Raw genomic sequence first — 15247 nt, 5'->3', positions numbered from 1 at the left:
AATAATAAGACGAATATTACAAATTGTCATGCAATTATTAATGTGAATGAATGGTACTCCACATCACATCATCATCTTTTATTCCGCTTTTTAAACTGCAAAATGAAACAATTTTATTTCTTTCTACCTCCCTGGTGATCGTCTCAATCTCCACGTCAGAGAAGTTTCTCTTTTTTGCCGTCTTCCGTGTGTCCATGGCGTAAAATGAGGGCGTGGGGGAAGCAGAGACTTGAATATATAGGGGCGTGTTATTCTAATGACAATCGTTTTCAGCCGCGGCATTTATCAAGGGCAGGTATTGCGTACACCTGGATTTTAAAGGTAAGCACAGCTTCATAAATCAGGCGGTGAGAGGAGTGTAAGCAAAATCTTACGCCAACATATACGCCCGTTTCTACGCAAGAATGATAAATGAGGGCCAATGTATCTAAAGTATGTTGATAATTGCTCCTATACGCCTGCCCAACTCCAACTAACCAAATGAAGCTGTTCATAACAGCAACAAAAACATGCAAATGTCCATATATGGAAGCATGTGATGAGGGTCTGGGGTTGGAAAATTTCCATATATGGAAGCACATAGGGAGGGCCTGGTGTTGGAAAATGTCCATATATGGAAGCACGTGGGGAGGGGTCTGGTGTTAGTTCAGAGACAACAAGCTGAATGAGATGGGAGGAGCTGATGAGACAGGTGTTGGTTTGAAATGTTTTGGCGCGTTTCCTAACATCCTTTTGACACAGTATCAAAATGGATTGTAGTAAATGGCATGCTCCTGACTTTACAAAATGTGACAATGCATTTTCTCTGTGGCAAACGCAATCCAACAAAAATACGGTTTGTGCTGATCACTGTGATAGGTGAAAATAAGACCACATGTGAACTTTCCCTTCACAAACACAGAAGGTGTCACGGAAAACCTTTTAATATGGATGAGGACAGGATGGTGTGTAGAGAGTGGGTGCCTTTGTTCACTCGTCGACACTGTCAGGTGTAGAGACGAGAGGAAGATGAAAGCAGGCCATGAAGAGAGTGCAGAACAGTGGCGTACAAGGTGAAAACATATGCCATACTGTTGTTTTGGATTTATGGATTCGCCCTAGGCAGAAGGTTTCCTAAGGATTGGTCTAGGATTAGATATGGCTTAGAAGTGTTTGTGCGTGCCTGCCTGCCTGCGTGCGTGCGTGCCAGTGGGTGTGACTCAGATTTGCCCCAGCTACAACCTGTGTTTTTGCTCATTTCCATTATTTACTCTCTTATTTAACAGGAGACATCTTACAATCAAAACCTTGGCTACTGAAGAATGACCTACAAATGTAAGTACATTGAATGAATGAATGAATGAATGAATGCATGGATAGAAGATTAAAGGAACAAAAGCATATCAGATCAAATGCATCTCCAGTTTAAATGTTGATTGATGGCTTTGCTGTTTCACTTTGATTTGGTCATCCTCAGTACCAAGACAGAGAAGGCAGTTTGGGTCTTTCCCTTGATAAGGTCATCCTCAGTACAAGGACTTTGAAGGCAGCTTTGCTGTTTCCTTTTGATTTGGTCATCCTCAGTACCAGGACAGAGAAGGTAGTTTTGGTCTTCCCCTTGATAAGGTCATCCTCAGTACCAGGACTTTGAAGGCAGCTTTGCTGTTTCCTTTTGATTTGGTCATCCTCAGTACCAGGACAGAGAAGGTAGTTTTGGTCTTCCCCTTGATTTGGTCATCCTCAGTACCAGGACTTTGAAGGCAGCTTTGTTGTTTCCTTTTGATTTGGTCATCCTCAGTACCAGGACAGAGAAGGTAGTTTCGGCCTTCTCCTTGATAAGGTCATCCTCAGTACCAGGACTTTGAAGGCAGCTTTGCTGTTTCCTTTTGATTTGGTCATCCTCAGTACCAGGACAGAGAAGGTAGTTTCGGCCTTCCCCTTGATAAGGTCATCCTCAGTACCAGGACTTTGAAGGCAGCTTTGCTGTTTCCTTTTGATTTGGTCATCCTCAGTACCAGGACAGAGAAGGTAGTTTTGGTCTTCCCCTTGATAAGGTCATCCTCAGTACCAGGACTTTGAAGGCAGCTTTGCTGTTTCCTTTTGATTTGGTCATCCTCAGTACCAGGACAGAGAAGGTAGCTTCGGTCTTCCCCTTGATTTGGTCATCCTCATTACCAGGACAGAGAAGGCAGCAATAAGGATGTACAGCAGGATTACCTTCAGTAATCTTTCAGGCCTGTCTTCCAGGAGGGCTTCTTGTGTTGATGTGGGTAGGGCAGCTGGGTATTCAGAAGTTCCTACTGACTGTTAACCTGCCTCAGATAAGAAGATCAGCGTCCTTATTCGTAAAGCATTCGTAAAGCATCTGCTGAGTTTGTTTCTAACTATCAGTGAAAAGGTGAACATCTGTAAATGTTCCCTTGAGCAAGGCATTTAAACCTAACTGCTATTGCAGATTTCCGTGTATAAGTGTCTGCAAAATGTCTACAATTATCTCTTTAATCTGTTGAGTTTCACAGGAGCACAAGAAATAACCAATAGAATTGTCTAAAAGGGATCCACTGTGCATGCTGACCAATCAAAAACCAAAGATACCAGAAACGCATAGTGTTATGCGTACTGAATCACACCAAGGTCTGACAACGTATAATACTCCTCTATAAAAATACTTATTAGCCATCCCTTTTCACAGTAGCCTATACGATGATGTTACAATTACACAAACACTCCATCTCCCTTCACCCCCCCAGTACACAACTCTGGTACCATCCTTATCAGACACCCACAACAATACAATGAGTCAAGCTTCTCTCCCTCCGCTTCTGTCCATAGAAGTCTCTGTGAGACCTGATGAATGTTTTTTTTTGACCATAGTATGTACACACACATACGTAAAAATACACACACTTACACCAGTCGATTAGGGTCAGCCAGCCAGGCAGTCAGCCAGTCGGTTGGTCAGCTAGTCATTTTGTCAGCCTGTCATACAGTCCGTCAGTTAGGCAGTTGATCAGTCTACCAAGTCTGCCAGTTTGTTGGTATGTCAACCAGTCAGCCATACATTCGTCAGTTAGTTAGTCAGGCAGTCAGTCGTTCAAACAGTCAGTGAGTCAAGCAATTGGGCGGTCAGTCAGCCATTTTGTCAGTCAGCCAATCAGCTAGTCAGTCGGTAAGATAGCCAGTGTCTCTATTTCCATTTGTCTATTAGACAGTTTGTCTGTACACTTTGTCAGTCTGCCAAAACATTTAAATGCATTCTTCAGTCATTACTGATCCATTGATTACTTCCCTTGAGCTAGTAAGGATGGGTGGGTGGATGAATGGACAGATGCAAGGGGGAGAGAGAGGAAGAGAGGAGAGAAAGGAGGAGGGAGGAAGGGGGAGTTATAAGAGAGGAATGTGATTGATGCATTTGTCTGTCGCAGCCAGGGGAGGAGAGTGATTGGCAATTTCCCTGAATCAGAAAGCAGAACTTTTCTTTCACCCTCCATCGCTCTAAAACCCCCTCCCTCCATCCCTTTCTTCACTTTTCAGCCTTTTTCTTCATAATGTTCTTTTTTTTCTCTCTTCATCACAAAAAACTAAAAATGAACCACTGCACCTCAGCTGCCCTACAACGCTTGCCTACAACGTTAACTAGGTAACATTACTAGACATCCATTCTGTATCCTAGCATAGCCTAGCATCTAGTATATCCTATTATCCATTATGTATCCTAGCATAGCCTAGCATCTAGTCTATCCCATAATCCATTATGTATCCTAGCATAGCCTAGCATCTAGTCTATCCCATAATCCATTCTGTATCCTAGCATAATTTAGCCTAGCATCCTAGATAGCATCCATATTTGGACTATACAATAATATAGCACACATTACTATATGTATACTTTAAACCTTGGTGTACAGTCGTTTGGTGTAAATGGTAGACATTGACCTTGGTGACAGGCGGCTCATATCCGGCTGATGTGTTAACAGGCTGACAGACTGTGAATGGATCGGAATGGTCACTGCTGGATTTGCTATGAATTCTTAAATGAATTTCAAGTTCATTCAGTTCAAGATGTCAATGGCTGGCTAGATGCTGGCATTGTAACTGGTGGAGGTTATGGTCCTTAACTTTTCAGATTCAATGTCTATCGCCTCACAAGGAATACATTTGCGTCTGACACCACAAGGTCTGCTATTAACCAATAAACACTCAGGTGTGTATGGTTTAGAACTTATACATATCAATCAGACAGAGATATTGGGACCGTAATAAAGTGTGGTACACACTGGCAAACACTTTCAAAACTTTAAGCAACATCCAAGCCTCTTGATAAGTTTGAAAGTGTAATGACATTTGGCACACATGCTCAGGAAAACGAGTCTAGTTAACATAAACGTATCAAGGACCACTCTCCCAATGTTTACTGTTGCCTTTTTTATTTATGAGAATGTTAGATTATACAGTTTGTCAGAGATTAGTGATTATCACGTTGATTGTTGGACCATGTGTAAATAGTATAATAGGCTTTTCATTGTACTGCTTAGGAATAGATTTAACGTGGGCCTTAATGGAATAAGATGCACAGATGGGTGGTCACAGCTCAGAGTAAAATTGCTTTGTAATACAATGGGAGTGTTAGCCTTCTGCTGAGGTCATTGTGCTCTGTGTGTGTGTTTGTGTGTGTGTGTGTTTTTGCATCTCTGCATGTCTGTTTGTATCAGGGTTTCCTAGTTGATCTAGAGACAGTGGACCCAGCTGTAGCCCAGAACGCTTGGCTCTACACTGTGCGCCATGCGCAAGGCTTTCTGGGATATCTGCCCGTGTCGGTTTTATCCTCCCCTTCCTAATAAACACCCACTGTGCTACACGTGTGCGCACATACACACACATACACACACACATACACATGGCCGCACACATACACATGCCCGCACACACATAATCATGAGGCTGAAAGTGTAGTTGCACAAGACAACATTATAGGATAACCTGGTAACATCTCCAAACTGCTGCAATAAACTTCAGGAGGATAGCCTTAATTAAAAGGTCTATTGAAAGTGTTAAAAATGAGGGGAAAACTCTCATTGTGGTCCTCTTACACCCTTTCTTCTCCACAAGGGGGAAGTTGTGAAAAGTAGAGAGTGAAGGATGATGTTTTCAGAGTGGAACTCAGCCCTGGCATCTGCAGGTTATCACAGATGGCTGAGCAATCAATTTAAAGCTGAACACTCAAGCTTTTGCTGTGGCTTACAACTAGAGGTGTAAAACGTACATGGTACACATCATCTGTTGTGTTCACCACTTTGGGGAAGTTCCTTGTACCGTTATTCACTATACTGTTTAATGTATATTTTCAACACATTTTAGTAATTTTAGCAGATGCTCATATCCAGAGCAACTTAAGGAAACTGCACTGTGAAGATTGTTAGCGACCAGGAAATGGCAACTTCTGCCCTGGCTATTGTCCCAGCAAGAAGATCAAAACAGCATTCCCATTTTCAACAGGGGGAGAAATCAATGGGCGAATATTATTGCCATTTAATCATACTGTGCAACCCCATCATTCCACCAACACTGCAGATATACAACGAAAATAAATTGAAATTCCTATGAATATTTTTTAGGAGGAAAATCATCTGTATCACCTTTAACTCAGTTACCAATTAGATCTACTTAGGTGTGCTTGCAGATCGAGGGACGCTGATGACGCGCATTAAAAAACACCGACCAAGGGATGCGCATCTCGCCGAACCAAGAAACCGACGACGCGTGCACACTGATGACAGGCAAAAACAGAAAGGGAATTTCCAGAATCTCGTCAGGGGGTGCCCGAGACTGTTAGGGGAGGCTGCAGCGCCCCTACTTCCCAGAGCTATGGACGTATCTGTTATATTTGAACTCCACACTGGAGCAGACGGTTCTCTCTTATCGGCCTTGTGTACTAGGGTTTGTTTGGTGTTTCCTGTGCTGGTATTGCTGACAGTTTTCACCTGTTGAGACAGCAGGAACCTGGCCGTATTAAAGGTGTGATATTATAACCTTTTCATTAATGGAGACAAACTGAGGAGACCAATTGCTGTATTTTTGAATGTGAAATGTTTTCCCAATTTTTGCTTGATATAGTATTTCAGCTCCTCGACAATTTGCATGGGGTCTCCTTTGTCGTGTTTTTCATTTCATAATGCGCCAAACGTTTTCAATGGGTGACAGGTTTGGAATGCAGCCAGGCCAGTTTAGCACCCGGACACTTTTACTGCAGAGCCATGTTGTTGTAATATGTGGAGAATGTGGTTTGGCATTTGTCTTGCGTAATCTGGATGGTAGCATATTTTGCTCCAAAACCTGTATACACTCACCTAAAGGATTATTAGGAACACCTGATCAATTTCTCATTAATGCAATTATCTAATCAACCAATCACATGGCAGTTGCTTCAATGCATTTACGGGTGTGTTCCTGGTCAAGACAATCTCCTGAATTCCAAACTGAATGTCAGAATTGGAAAGAAAGGTGATTTAAGCAATTTTGAGCGTGGCATGGTTGTTGGTGCCAGACGGGCCGGTCTGAGTATTTCACAATCTGCTCAGTTACTGGGATTTTCACGCACAACCATTTCTAGGGTTTACAAAGAATGGTGTGAAAAGGGAAAAACATCCAGTATGCGGCAGTCCTGTGGGCGAAAATGCCTTGTTGATGCTAGAGGTCAGAGGAGAATGGGCCGACTGATTAAAGCTGATAGAAGAGCAACTTTGACTGAAATAACCACTCGTTACAACCGAGGTATGCAGCAAAGCATTTGTGAAGCCACAACACGCACAACCTTGAGGCGGATGGGCTACAACAGCAGAAGAACCCACCGGGTACCACTCATCTCCACTACAAATAGGAAAAAGAGGCTACAATTTGCACGAGCTCACCAAAATTGGACAGTTGAAGACTGGAAGAATGTTGCCTGGTCTGATGAGTCTCGATTTCTGTTGACATTCAGATGGTAGAGTCAGAATGAGAACATGGATCCATCATGCCTTGTTACCACTGTGCAGGCTGGTGGTGGTGGTGTAATTGTGTGGGGGATGTTTTCTTGGCACACTTTAGGCCCCTTAGTGCCAATTGGGCATCGTTTAAATGCCACGGCCTACCTGAGCATTGTTTCTGACCATGTCCATCCCTTTATGACCACCATGTACCCATCCTCTGATGGCTACTTCCAGCAAGATAAGGCACCATGTCACAAAGCTCGAATCATTTCAAATTGGTTTCTTGAACATGACAATGAGTTCACTGTACTGAAATGCCCCCCCACAGTCACCAGATCTCAACCCAATAGAGCATCTTTGGGATGTGGTGGAACGGGAGCTTCGTGCCCTGGATGTGCATTTCTAAAGAATGCTTTCAGCACCTTTTTGAATCAATGCCAAGTAGAATTAAGGCAGTTCTGAAGCGAAAGGGGGTCAAACACAGTATTAGTATGGTGTTCCTAATAATCCTTTAAGTGATTTTGTATTACACAGCTTTTCCAGTCTTTTGTTGCCCCTGTCCCAGCTCTTTTGAAATGTGTTGCTGGCATCAAATTCAAAGTGGGAATATATTTCAAGAAACAATAAAAATGTTCAGTTTCAACATTTGATATGTTGTCTCTGTACTATTTTCTATTGAATATAGGGTTTACGTGATTTGAACATCTTGGCATTCAGTTTTGTTTCCATTTTACACATTGTCCCAACTTTTTTTGGAAAGTGGGTTGTACTTTAAAAGCATAATTTGTTCAATTACTGTCAATGGCTTTGACTTGCATTAACAGACACAAATGAAATCGGAGATAATCCACTTTGCACAGCCATGCTAACTGCTGAAATTAGATTATAATTCACAGTGCATATCGGCCTCGCCTCTTAACTTTTAAATTAAGAACTTTTTGGGCATGGAAGTTGTGCATTCATACCCACCATTGCTGATGAAGCTTGCTCTCTCTCTGTCCATCTCTCTCTGTCTGTCTGTCTCTCTCTCTCTCTCTCTCTCTCTCTCCTCTCTCTCTCTCTCTCTCTCTCTCTCTCTCTCTCTCTTCTCTCTCTCTCTCCTCTCTCTCTCTCTCTCTCTCTCTCCTCTCTCTCTCTCTCTCTCTCTCTCCTCTCTCTCTCTCTCCTCTTCTCTCTCTCTCTCTCCTCCTCTCCTCTCTCTCTCTCTCTCTCTCTCTCTCTCTCTCTCTCTCTCTCTCTCTCTCTCTCTCTCTCTCTCTCTCTCTCTCTCTCTCTCTCTCTCTCTCTCTCTCTATCTCTCTCTCTCTCTCTCTCTCTCTCTCTCTCTCTCTCTCTCTCTCTCTCTCTCTCTCTCTGTGTGGTTGTCTTCAGAGATTGGCTGAAATGAGTGGGCCATCCATCAGAATAGAGGAATGGTAAATTTATAGCTGTTAAAATAGGCCACAGCCCAGTACTGACAGCATACATCATTGTGTAATTAGGACAAGGTTAGCCAAGTTACTACTGCCATAAACACACACACACACACTGTGTTAAATACACACTGACACATTATCTCAGAGAGATACTACAATTATCTTTTTTCTTTAGTGTCTTTCTTACTTGTTATCGATTTCTTCTTTTATTTTCTATTTGTCCACTTCCCTCTCTCACTTTCTCTTTTGTCACGTCTCTGCCGATCCCTTTGTCTCAAACCCTCTCATTTCAACACACATTTTCTCATTTAGCGTTTGCCTTTCTTTTACCTCTCATTTTCACTGCTGTCAAACACTGCACCTGTAGTTTGCTACTCTCAGCTCATTCATCTTCTTTGTCATTCTCCTTCTCTCTCTCCTCTGTTTTTTTTTTTTACTCTCCTCCCTCACTCTCATTCTCTGTACCCACTCTAGGTCTCTCTCTACCTCCATCTCAATCTTTCCTTATTGTACGAAGTTACGAAGTAAGTACCCTGGTCTTATGCGCGCGCACACACCCAAACACACACCCCTCCCCCCACACACACCCCTGTCCTCTAGGGCAAGTCTGAAAGTGGAGCAGATGGGGGCTCGGTGCTCCGTGATTGAGATGTGTTCTGACAAAGTGCACGTCCATGCTGGTCAGATGTGGCTTCCCGTTCGCCACCGGGGGGAGACTACTCTCCCCGGTCAGTGGAAGATCCCCATGTTGTCCATACCTTCGTCCGTATCTGGCAACCCGCTTGGATTTCAGTTACAGGGGATTGGTCTCCCGGGGGACTTCACATCAATAGCAAATGCAATTTTGTAGAAATACACATGGCAATTTATGACATAAAATCTCAACTTATTTCCATTGTGGCCTTCTGTTTGGTAGGTCCAGGCTTCAAGGCATGTCCAGTGTAATGAGCGCTCTGGGCCTCAGTCCCTACACAATGTAAACACATTTACAAGTAGAGATATTGTAATGCTGACTATGTTTTCCAAATGGCCTTGAGGCCAGCTTAACATTAACCAGTGGGGTTTAACCTAGCAACCGGCCGAGTGTGTTCCCGTCTACCGCTGCTGTATATAAAAGTTTCGCTCTGGTCTGTACAGCCTTTAAATCGGCATGGCACAGAATATGTGCCATCACCGCCGGTGGTGTGGGAATTGGACTGAGAATCCCTGGCAGTATTGAAATAGTTTTTAAACAGTGGGGGGCCTGTAACACAGATGATTTTATGGGCCAATCTCAGCTTCAGCTGAATGACTCTTTTATCCACTGATCGCCACTGGAGCTCTCTGAGTTGATCCGGGTCAGTGTGAGCCTGGAGGCAGGAACCCAGAATGATCCGTGCCATTTTATTCTGTGCTGTCTGAGGCGTGTTAACTTATGGCTGCTTCTGTACAGGGTTTGTGGGCCTTTAAGGTCAAAGGGATGCTGCACGAACTGGTACGGCTCGTGTTTTAAAGATCCCTTTATCTGCATGTTTTGGCTTTTCCTGAACAGAAAATGACCCGTCTTTGTTGACTATTGTTGACGAATATTTTCGGCACCATGCGATTCGCTCTCAGAAACCCGCCCGCTGTACAGTGGGTTTAATGCAGTCCTTGGCTGCCGCTCTGCCAGCAGCCGTGAATCATAGAGCTATATGATAAGGGCCATAATGTACAGTCATAAAATTGACAAAAAGCTTGTTGGATAATGACTTGTGTGTAACATAGTTTTTGACAGATTGCAATTGTATGGACATGAATTGGGAAGGCGCACGCGTGTCTGAGGTGCCACATTTCACAGTGCATGTCAGAGGAAAAACAAAGCCAATTAGTCCAAGCTCTCGGTAGACCTCCGAGATATAATTGTCTGGGGAATGTTATAAAAGAAATACCTACATCGTTCCAGGGGGCACAGTGGGCTCCATAATTGTGAAATGGCAATTACGAATTGGACCCACAAAGAGCTGGCCTTCTGGAAAGACTGAATAAACAAGCAAGAAGGGCCTTGGTCACGGAGTTGACCCAAAGCCCAATGGTCACACTGATTTCAGAGCTTCTCTGCAGAGATGGGAGAATGTTTCAGGAGGACAACCACCTCAGTACCACCTCTCCATCCATCAGGCCATAGTACAGTGCCCTGATGGAAGCCACTCTGGAGTATAAGGCAAATACCATGCCACTTGAAGAGTTCTGAGAGCATGAGGGAAAAGATTATCTGATGAGACTGTAAGAAATTCAGCCGTTCGTATAGTCTTGAATTCCTCAAGACCAAAATCAAACCGTTTGGCCTGAATGCCAAGTGTTATGTCTGGCGAAACCTAAGTACTGCTCATCACCTGGCTAAAACCACCCCTACTGTGAAGCAAGGTGATGGGAGTATCAAGCTATGGGGATGCTTGTCAGTGGCTGGGATTGGAGACTGGTCAGGATTGTATTATAAATGAACACTATAACACAACAAAATGTGATGAAAGTGAGGGCGTCTGAATACTTTCCAAAGGCAAGTGCCCATCTAGTATTTTTGAGTTATTGCTCTTGTTGGGCCAGACACAATTTGTTTAATAAAGAGGACCGCTTTCTTTGACTTGTGGTAATAATAAACAGTTCAGTAACTAAAAAGGAGATTTCGATGCCAACCAAGCTTTCACAAGTCTTATTAGATCCAACAGTTTTCATTTGAGAGACTCTACGAGGCTTTTAACCTTGGGAGTTTACCACCTATGAAAACCAGAACAGTAAAACAACCTTTTCCTGATGGCTACTGTGCAGGGGTGTAGAGGTCCGCTGGATATTGAGGGAGACACATTTTATATTTTTTGTGTCCAGTGTTGTTGTTATTGCAGGTAAACCAACTGACCTAGCTTCTACACCCTTGTCAGTGTTGTGAACAAAGCTGTTTCACTACTGGCCAAATTCAACAGTGAAGATAAATTTTCGTCATCATGCATTACAGTTTCTCTACAGATTTAGTGACAAAAAAAAAAAATGCATTGATCTACTGGGATTTTTTACAAGACACCTTAACGTTCTATTTTGCCTGTGGCCTAGGTTGGCCAGTCAGGAACCGTTCCCGTAGCAGACCGTGACGCAGCCGGTCAGGAACCCTTACCGTCGCAGACTGTGATGCAGCCGGTCAGGAACCCTTACCGTCGCACAGTGGTTCCCAACCAGGTGTATTAGGACCCCTGGGGTACTTGGCCTCTCCACAGGGGGTACTTGAAAACACTCGTGACACCATAGGCTTACTAGTAAAATTTAAATGAGGGGGTACTTCAGGGGTACTCCAAGCAGAGCAAAATTGGTGGTACTTTAGCAGACGATGAAACAGCTAGAACCGTACTCGTAGCAGATTCTTTTGACCCTTCCATGGCCGACTGGCACTGGTCTGTGTCAGTGGAAACAGGAACATCGTTGGATTTGTACGTAAAACACCAGTGTTTGGCACCAGTGGAAACCAGGTGTTGGAGACCAATTTGTCAGGTTTTACACATACAACATATACATACAACTGAATCACACAGACACACGAGTCTTTGTTTTTGCTGTCCTTATGGTGACACAAAAAATATTATTTTACCTGAGCCCCCACCTTAAGTCCTAACTTTAGTCTCCTCAGTGAGTAGGAATTATGTTGCACCCTCTGGACAATACTGGTGGCTTTAAAGATCCGTGACAGGTCTTCTGCGATATTGACGCTGTGGAACTGAAAACAGCTGACTGTACCATTGATGTGGATTGTGTCATTGTCCCATTGATGTGGATTGTGTCATGTTCGTACCTTGGCTTCCTAAAGTCAACACTGATTTCCTCTGCTCAGCCGACAATGAAAAAGTTGTTGTTGTCCTGGAAACACAGCACCAGTTTTTTTTACCTCCTCTCTGTAGACTGACTCCTTGTTGGTCAGACAAATTTGATGGATGTATTGATCTTTTGAGAACTATAGTTAAAAAAGAATTCCACAGTTGCTTTACTTTGGGATTCGCTTAGGGTTGATGTAGCCCTACAGTACATATCAAGGATCAGCTCACCCTTTCTATATTCTTACCTTGACCTTAGATACAGGGTCAATGTGCAAATTAAGCCTACTCCATATACTGTACGGTCTGAATGCAGGAGAGTACTGTTTGTGTTGGATAACATCGCCCCCTAATGGTAGGAGAGGCACAGTGTCCCCGTCGATGGTAATATGTTCAGGTCAGAGATTGCCCGCCATGCCACAAGCAGATGGCAGCTCCCCTGTGCACGAGGCGGAAGAATTCCCCCTATACGTGCCATGAGCCGGGCTTCAATGGAGGACAGACACATTGACACGGACAGAGACCCACAGACAGAGATACAGAGACAATGACAGAGACAGGAATACGGACACAAACAGACACACGGACAGAGACAATGACCGAAACGGAGACAGGGATGCAGGCACAAACAGACCGATACAGAGATTGTAGATCAACTTTTAGCCCAAGCCTTCAAAAATGGACAGGGTTGAGTCTTTAGGGGCGACTGTCTTTCTCAGGAACAGAACGACCAAATGTTCTGTTTGCCAAATCTGGGATTCAGTCTAGCAACCTTTTGGTTACTGGTCAGATGTTCTAACCACTAGGCCCTATAGACAATGGCATAAATAATAGGCTGATATGGTGTTACACTCCTCTTCATGAATATTAGGCTAATAATCAGTGTTACACACCTCTTCATGAATATTAGGCTAACAGTCAGAGTGTAACACACCTCTTCAATGGTCCCGTACATTGTCTGCTAAGCGCAAACCCAGCACTGTTACCAAATATACAGAACAAAAAATGGAAGGCAATAAGCAAAAACAAATGTTTTGAAAAGTTTGCATATTTGTTGGCAAATGTGGCCCCATAGATGTTCAATCTGGGTTTTGGCTGGGCCTTTCAAGGATATTCATGATTAACCTTTGCCCCAGTCCTGTGTACTCTGGATCTTCCAAGGACCTCCATGCCTTTTGCTGTGTTTATCCTTCCCCCTCAGCCTGACCAGTCTCAGTCCCATGCCACTGAGAACCATCCCGGTAACATGATGCTCCCTCCAACAACTCTCACCGTAGGGATGTTATTAGCCAGGTGATGACCAGTACCTTGGCATTCATGTCTCATCAGACCAGAGTATCTTTTCTTCATGTTCTCAGAGTCTTTCAGGACTCTCTGGTTTCTCCAGTGTCATATACCCTTCCCTCGGATGTGGCTTACAGCTAGGGCATGGGATAGTTGACCTTCTGGCAGGTTCTCCCATCTCTGTAGAAAAACTCTGAGGGGGCATTGGGTTCTTGATTACCTCCTTGAACAAGGCCCTTCTTGCCCGGTTACTTAGTTTGCCTGTCAGCCAGATCCAGGATCTATGTCTGAACAGAATCTCTGGAGACTGTGGAAAATAGGACCTAATGGGTTGGTTTTTGTACTGACATGGCCTGTGAAGTGTGGACCTTATATAGGCAGATGTGTGCCTTTCTAATTAACGTCCAATCAATTTGAATGTTGACTCCAATCAAATCCTGGAGACCTCTCAAATGTGTTTTAAGGACATGGGATGCATCCGAGCTGAGCAAAGGGTCTGTACATGGGATATTTCAGTTTTCCATTTTCAATATATTGTGAACGATGGGGGGGGGGGGTGGTTGGGTCTGCCATTCACCATCAACCAGGCAGGATAGGTGGAAAAATAGGCAGAGTCAGACGAAACAGGGCTTCGGTTGGCAATTATTCCCTGTATTTCTTTATTTGGTTCCGGCCACGAGGTGGTCACTGATCCTGGTTGAAAACAAAAAACAAAGAAAATGAACAACGGAACTTAAACGGACTCCTCTGTTCAACTGAACGGTCCTGGTCACAAACGAAAAGCACACAATCCGATTGGTCCTCCGTCGTCTTTTTCTCTCCTCTTTTGGAGGCTCAATCCGGCGGTTCGTCTCTCAGCCCTTCGTTAAGGGCACCTGCTTTGTACGGGAGGAGACAGATAATTACTCCCCCAGGTGTCCCTAGTTGTCAGATCGCCCCGCACTTGTTGCCTTGCGCTGTGGCTGGGTCCAGCTCCAACCGACCCTGTCACAATATTTTCACAAATATCAAATCCAGACAGAAAATACCACATGAGTTTAACCATTTATTAGCGAACCTATGTTCAGCCCTGTACATGCAAGTCTTGGCATTAGGTTCTGATCCTTTAGGGTAACTCATTGCCATGTGATCGTTTATATGACACTACTACATTAACATACCTTTGTTATTATTTATGCAATTCCCATGGCAATGAGCAAAGGTACACCGACCCCCCCCCCACACAAGGAACACAGAATCGAACAGGATTAAGGCCACATGCTAGAACAACCGCGTGAGTGAATAACCTAATTGTTTATATAGACAGGTTTACAATCTGACATGTGATAGGCGCGATCCTGCATCAGCTGCTGTGTTGCTGACCAATTACCACTCTGGTTTCCTGGCTGAACTGGCTATGCTAATAAACTTGTTTTCACTTTTTCATTTTGGGTAATTGTTTGATTGTAAACAATTTAATTTGTTCATAAATGAACTGTATAGCACAACAAGATCGTGAAGGGATCTTAATGCTTTCCGAAACCACTGTACCTAACTCAGGACTATTAAAAAAAAGAGAGCTTGGTCAGAATGGTCATGCTATTGGAACTAAGCGACCTACCTTAAATAACAAGGCATCTATTTATTCATGTACTGCATATTGACTCCATTGAATCTTATATTTTCTAGTATGTCCTTTGCCATTATCTGGGTCTAAGGTTTGTCACAGAGGACAACTGTGATGAACATTCAGGAGGCGCCACTAGGCTGCATGGCTGTGTGCCATATGAGAAAGGTGCTGTGAGTT

The 15247-nt window shown here is 43.7% G+C and overlaps 1 protein-coding gene across 5 annotated transcripts in view; it reads left to right on the top strand.

The window, feature by feature from the left end:
* dlgap4b (discs, large (Drosophila) homolog-associated protein 4b) overlaps window positions 1-15247 on the top strand; it is a 142484-nt gene that overhangs the window by 84613 nt on the left and 42624 nt on the right. For all 5 annotated transcript variants that reach the window (XM_029114325.2, XM_029114326.2, XM_029114324.2 and 2 more), the window contains one exon: window positions 1266-1314. The gene's annotated coding sequence lies outside the window, so the exon portion shown is untranslated. The remainder of the gene's footprint in view (window positions 1-1265; window positions 1315-15247) is intronic.

This window comes from Esox lucius, chromosome 17 (genome assembly GCF_011004845.1).
Source record: "Esox lucius isolate fEsoLuc1 chromosome 17, fEsoLuc1.pri, whole genome shotgun sequence".
NCBI lineage: Eukaryota > Metazoa > Chordata > Actinopteri > Esociformes > Esocidae > Esox > Esox lucius.
The sequence above is the reverse complement of the archived record's forward strand: the minus strand, read 5'-3'. Positions and strand labels throughout refer to the sequence as shown.